This window comes from Arachis ipaensis, chromosome B6 (genome assembly GCF_059453495.1).
Source record: "Arachis ipaensis isolate K30076 ecotype BB chromosome B6, ASM5945349v1, whole genome shotgun sequence".
In the NCBI taxonomy this organism is placed as follows: Eukaryota; Viridiplantae; Streptophyta; class Magnoliopsida; order Fabales; family Fabaceae; genus Arachis; species Arachis ipaensis.
In genome coordinates this window covers 82,424,080-82,431,029 of record NC_142441.1, presented here as the reverse complement: position 1 = coordinate 82,431,029, position 6,950 = coordinate 82,424,080, and the positions used below count along the sequence as shown (strand labels likewise).

The following is a 6,950-nucleotide window of genomic DNA, read 5'->3' as shown; positions in this document are numbered from 1 at the left end:
TAGAAGCGGAATAAGTTGAATTGAATAGAAAAATAGTAGTACTTTGCATTAAATCATGAGGAACAGCAGAGCTCCACACCTTAATCTATGGAGTGCAGAAACTCTACCGTTTGAAAATACATAAGTGATAATGGTCCAGGCATGGCCGAATGGCCAGCCCCCATGAAAGTCTAAGATAGCATAAAACTGATCAAAGATGATCCGAAGATTAACTAAAATCATAAGATGTCTAATACAATAGTAAAAAGTCCTATTTATACTAAACTAGCTACTAGGGTTTACAAAAGTAAGTAATTGATGCATAAATCCACTTCTGGGGCCCACTTGGTGTGTGCTTGGGCTGAGCTTGAATGTTACACGTGCAGAGGCTTCTTCTGGAGTTGAACGCCAAGTTGTAACGTGTTTTTGGCGTTCAACTCTGGTTCGTGACGTGTTTCTGGCGTTTAACTCCAGATTGTAGCGTAGAACTGGCGTTCAATGCCTGTTTGCGTCATCTAAACTAGACCAAAGTATAGACTATTATATATTGCTGGAAAGCCCTGGATGTCTAATTTCCAACGCAATTAGAAGCGCGCCATTTTGAGTTTTGTAGCTCCAGAAAATCCACCTTGAGTGCAGGGAGGTCAGAATCCAACAGCATCAGCAGTCCTTCTTCTATCTCTGAATCTGATTTTTGCTCAAGTCCCTCAATTTCAGCCAAAAAATACCTGAAATCACAGAAAAACACACAAACTCATGGTAAAGTCCAGAAATGTGAATTTAACATAAAAACTAATAAAAACATCCCTAAAAGTAACTAGATCCTACTAAAAACATACTAAAAACAATGCCAAAAAGCGTATAAATTATCTACTCATCACAACACCAAACTCAAATTGTTGCTTTTCCCCAAGCAACTGAAAATCAAATAGGATAAAAAGAAGAGAATATACTATAAATTCCAAAATATCAATGAAACATAGCTCCAATCAGATGAGCGGGACTTGTAGCTTTTTGCCTCTTGAATAGTTTTGGCATCTCACTTTATCCATTGAAGTTCAGGATGATTAGCATCTATAGGAACTCAGAGTTCAAATAGTATTATTGATTCTCTTAGTTCAGTATGTTGATTCTTGAACATAGCTACTTTATGAGTCTTGGCCGTGGCCCTAAGTACTTTGTTTTCCAGTATTACCACCGGATACATAAATGCCACAGACACATAATTGGATGAAACTTTTCAGATTGTGACTCAGCTTTGCTAAAGTCCCCAATTAGAGGTGTCCAGGGTTCTTAAGCACACTCTTCTTTTGCTTTGGACCTTGACTTTAACCGCTCAGTCTCAAGTTTTCACTTGACACCTTCACGCCACAAGCACATGGTTAGGGACAGCTTGGTTTAGCCGCTTAGGCCATGATTTTATTCCTTTAGGCCCTCGTATCCACTGATGCTCAAAGCCTTGGGATCCTTTTTATTTACCCTTGCCTTTTGGTTTAAGGGTTATTGGCTTTTTGCTCTTGCCTTTTGGTTTTAAGAGCTTTTGGCTTTTTCTGCTTGCTTTTTCTTTTTCTATTTTTTTTCGCCATTTTTTTCTTTTTTTTTCTGCAAGCTTTTGTATTCACTGCTTTTTCTTGCTTCAAGAATCATTTTTATGATTTTTCAGATTATCAAATAACATGTCTCCTTGTCATCATTCTTTCAAGAGCCAACATATTTAACATTCATAAACAACAACTTCAAAAGACATATGCACTGTTCAAGCATTCATTCAGAAAACAAAAAGTATTGTCACCACATCAATATAATTAAACTAAGTTCAAGGATAAATTTGAAACTCATGTACTTCTTGTTCTTTTGAATTAAAAACATTTTTCCTTTAAGAGAGGTGATGGATTCATAGGACATTCATAACTTTAAGACAAAGTTACTAAATACTAATGATCATGTAATAAGACACTAACATAGATAAGCACTTAACATAAAGAAAACGAAAAACAGAAAATTTGAGAACAAGGAATGAGTTCACCTTAGTGATGGTGGCGTTTTCTCCTTGAGGAACCAATGATGTCCTTGAGCTCTTTTATGTCTCTTCCTTGTCTTTGTTGCTCCTCCCTCATTGCTCTTTGATCTTCTCTAATTTCATGGAGGGTGATGGAGTGCTCTTGGTGCTCCACCCTTAGTTGTCCCCAATAATTGTCTGGAGGAAAATGTATCCCCTGAGGTATCTCAGGGATCTCTTGATTTACAGTCAAATGTTCTACCACTGAGCTATAGACCCTTGATGGAAGCTTTTGTCTTCCCTTTCTTCTTTCTAGAGGTTTCTCTGGCCTTAGGTGCCATCAATGGTTATGGAAAAACAAGAAGCTTATGCTTTTAACACACCAAACTTAGAATATTGCTCGCCCTCGAGCAAGAGAAGAAAGAATAGATGAGGAAGAAGATGTGGAAGAATCTAGGATTATGAGGAGGGAAGGTGGGGATCCTGTGGGATCCACAGATCTTGAGATGATCCTGTGAGGTCCACAGATCTTGAGGTGTCAAGGATTTACATCCATGCACCAATTAGGCATGTAAAATGCTTTTGCATGCAATTCTGGCGTTTAAACGCCGAATTGGTGCTTGTTCTGGGCGTTCAGCGCCCAAATGCAGCATGTTTCTGGCGTTGAACGCCAGTTCTATGCTTGTTTCTGGCGTTCAGCGCCAGCTTTCCTCAGTGTGCATTCCTGGCGTTTGAACGGCAGGATGCTGCTTGTTTTGGGCGTTCAACGCCAGATCCATGCTCTGTTCTGGCGTTGAACGCCAGCCAGATGCTCCTTACTGGTGTTTAAACGCCAGTAAGCCCTTCCTCCAGGGTGTGATTTTTCTTCTGCTATTTTTTATTCTGTTTTTGATTTTTCTATTTATTTTGTGACTCCACATGATCATGAAACTAATAAAACATGAAATAACAATAAAATAAAAATAAAATTAGTTAAATAAAAATTGGGTTGCCTCCCAACAAGCACTTCTTTAATGTCAATAGCTTGACAGTGGGCTCTCATGGAGCCACACAGGTGATTAGGTCAATTTTATAGACTCCCAACACCAAACTTAGAGTTTGGATATGGGAGTTCAACACCAAACTTAGAGTTTGATTGTGGCCTCCCAACACCAAACTTAGAGTTTGATTGTGGGGGCTCTGTATGACTCTGTTTTGAGAGAAGCTTACTGTACCTATTTTCCATGTTTACAGAAGGATGTCCTTGAGTTTTAAACACAAGGGAGTCCTCATTCAATTGAAGGACTAGTTCACCTTTGTTAATATCAATCACAGCTCTTGCTGTGGCTAGGAAGGGTCTTCCAAGGATGATGGATTCATCCTCATCCTTCCCAGCATCCATGATTATGAAATCAGCAGGGATGTAAAGGCCTTCAACCTTTACTAACACGTCCTCTACTTGTCCATAAGCCTCTTTTCTTGAGTTGTCTGCCATCTCTAATGAGATTTTAGCAGCTTGCACCTCAAAGATTCCCAGTTTCTCCATTACAGAGAGTGGCATGAGGTTTATTCCTGACCCAAGGTCACATAGAGCCTTCTCAAAGGTTATGGTGCCTATGGTATAAGGTATTAGGAACTTTCCAGGATCCTGTTTCTTCTGAGGCAGTCTCTGTTGATCCAATGCATTTAGTTCATTGGTGAACAGGGGAGGTTCATCTCCCCAAGTTTCATTACCAAATAAATTGGCATTCAGCTTCATGATTGCACCAAGGAACTTGGCAACTTGCTCTTCAGTAACATCTTCATTCTCTTCAGAAGAAGAATACTCTTCAGAGCTCATGAATGGCATAAGGAGGTTCAATGGAATCTCTATGTTCTCTAGATGAGTCTCAGATTCCTTTGGTTCCTCAGAGGGAAACTCCTTATTGATCACTGGACGTCCCAAGAGGTCTTCCTCTTTAGGATTCACGTCCTCCCCTTCCTCCTTGGATTCGGCCATGATGGTTATATCAATGGCCTTGCACTCTCCTTTTGGATTTTCTTCTGTATTGCTTGAGAGGGTACTAGGAGGGGTATAAGTGATCTTCTTACTCAGCTGGCCCACTTGTGCTTCCAAATTTCTAATGGAAGACCTTGTTTCATTCATGAAACTCACTGTGGCCTTAGATAGATCAGAGACTAAGTTTGCTAAATTAGAGGTATTTTGTTCAGAGTTCTCTGTCTGTTGCTGAGTGGATGATGGAAAAGGCTTGCTATTGCTAAACCTGTTTCTTCCACCATTATTAAATCCTTGTTGAGGCTTTTGTTGATCCTTCCATGAGAGATTTGGGTGATTTCTCCATGAGGGGTTATAGGTGTTTCCATATGGTTCACCCATGTAATTCACCTCTGCTATTGCAGGGTTCTCAGGATCATAAGCTTCTTCTTCAGAAGATGCCTCTTGAGTACTGTTGGATGCAGCTTACATTCCATTCAGACTCTGAGAAATCATATTGACTTGCTGAGTCAATATTTTATTCTGAGCCAATATGGCATTCAGAGTATCAAATTCAAGAACTCCCTTCTTCATAGGCGTCCCATTACTCACAGGATTCCTCTCAGAAGTGTACATGAACTGGTTATTAGCAACCATGTCAATGAGTTCTTGAGCTTCTGCAGGTGTTTTCTTTAGGTGAATGGATCCACCTGCAGAAGTATCTAATGACATCTTAGCTAATTCAGACAGACCATCATAGAATATATCCAGGATCGTCCATTCTGAAAGCATGTCAGAAGGACACTTTTTGGTCAGTTGCTTGTATCTCTCCCAAGCTTCATAAAGGGATTCACCTTCTTTCTGTCTGAAGGTTTGAACATCCACTCTAAGCTTACTCAGCTTTTGAGGAGGAAAGAACTTAGCTAAGAAAGCCGTGACCAACTTATCCCAAGAGTTCAGGCTATCTTTAGGTTGAGAATCCAACCATATTCTAGCTCTGTCTCTCACAGCAAAAGGGAAAAGTATGAGCCTGTAGACTTCAGGATCTACTCCATTAGTCTTAATAGTATCACAGATCTACAAGAATTCAGTTAAGAATTGAAAGGGATCTTCAGATGAAAGTCCATGAAACTTGCAGTTTTGTTGCATCAGAGAAACTAATTGAGGTTTAAGCTCAAAATTGTTTGCTCCAATGGTAGGGATGGAGATGCTTCTTCCATGTAAATTGGAATTAGGTGCAGTAAAGTCACCAAGCATCCTCCTTGTATTATTATTATTTTTGGCTGCCATCTCCTCTTCATGTTCAAAAATTCCTGTAAGGTTGTCTCTGGATGGTTGTATTTTATCTTCTCTTAGTTTCCTTTTCAGAGTCCTTTCAGGTTCAGGATCTGCTTCAACAAGAATGTTCTTGTCCTTGCTCCTGCTCATATGACAAAGAAGGGAATAACAAAGAAAATATGGAATCCTCTATGTCACAGTATAGAGATTCCTTTGTGTGAGTAGAAGAAGAAAAGAATGTAATGTAAGGAAAGAGAAGGGAGGAGAATCTAAACACAAGGGTGAGGAGAGCAGAGATATGAGATGAAGAGAAGTGTTAGTAAATGAATAAATAAATAGAAGGAGATGGGAGAGAGAATTTCAAAAAATAAATTTTGAAAAAGAGTTAATGATTTTCGAAAATTAAGATAAAATTAAAATTAAAATTAAAAATTGAAACAATTAATTAATTAAAAAGAATTATTTTTTTTGAAAAAGAGGGAGGTATTTTCGAAAATTAGAGAGAGAAGAGTAGTTAGGTGGTTTTGAAAAAGATAAGAAACAAACAAAAAGTCAATTAGTTAGTTGAAAAATTTTTGAAAATCAATTTTGAAAAGATAAGAAGATAAGAATTTAGAAAAGATATTTTAAAATCAAATTTTTTTTGAAAAAGATATGTTTTAAAAAGATATGATAGAAAGATATGATTAAAATTAGTTTAAAAAAAAGATTTGAATTTTAAAATCAAAATTAATGACTTGACTCACAAGTAATCACAAGATATGATTCTAGAACTTAAAGTTTGAATCTTTCTTAACAAGCAAGTAACAAACTTGAAATTTTTGAATCAAAACATTAATTGTTGATAATATTTTCGAAAATTATGAGATAAAATTAAGAAAAAGATTTTTTTGAAAAATATTTTTAAAATTTTCGAAAATAAATAAGAAAAAAATGAAAAGGATTTGATTTTTGGAAAAGATTTTGAAAAAGATAGGATTTTTAAATTGAAAATTTGATTTGACTCATAAGAAACAACTAAATTTTAAAAAGTTTTGAAAAAGTCAACTTAAATTTTCGAATTTAATGAGTGAAAAAGGGAAAGATATTTTTTTTATTTTTGAATTTTAATAAGGAAAGAGAAAAACATGAAAAAGACTCAATGCATGAAAATTTTAGATCAAAACAATGAATGCATACAAGAATGCTATGAATGTCAAGATGAACACCAAGAACACTTTGAAGATAATGATGAACATCAAGAACATATTTTTGAAAAATTTTCAAGAAAAGAAAACATGCAAGACACCAAACTTAGAAATTTTTCATGTATAGACACTATGAATGCAAGAATGCATATGAAAAACAAGAAAAGACACAAAACACGAAAATATGAAGATCAAACAAGAAGATTGGCCAAGAACAACTTGAAGATCATGAAGAACACTTTGAATGCATGAATTTTTGAAAAATACATAAAAAAATTTTAGAAAAAATACAATTGACACCAAACTTAAGAATTGACTCAAGACTCAAACAAGAAACACAAAATATTTTTTATTTTTATGATTTTATAAATATATTTCTTTGGATTTTTGTATATTTTTTTCGAAAAACATATAGGAAAAAGAAAATAAGAAATTCAAAATTTTTGATAAGAATTCCAGGAATCTTTCAATGTTAGCCTAAAGTTCCAATCAAAGGGTTAGATATGGCTTAATAGCCAGCCAGCTTTAGGATATAAATTAGGCATGCAACAGC

At 36.1% G+C, this 6,950-nt stretch overlaps 1 non-coding gene across 1 annotated transcript; it reads left to right on the top strand.

Moving 5' to 3' along the window:
- The first annotated feature begins 4,718 nt into the window (after positions 1-4,718).
- On the top strand, positions 4,719-4,826 carry LOC148561534 (small nucleolar RNA R71). The gene has a single exon (XR_015887492.1). It is a non-coding gene; the product is annotated as a small nucleolar RNA R71 (small nucleolar RNA).
- Positions 4,827-6,950: the final 2,124 nt, after the last annotated feature.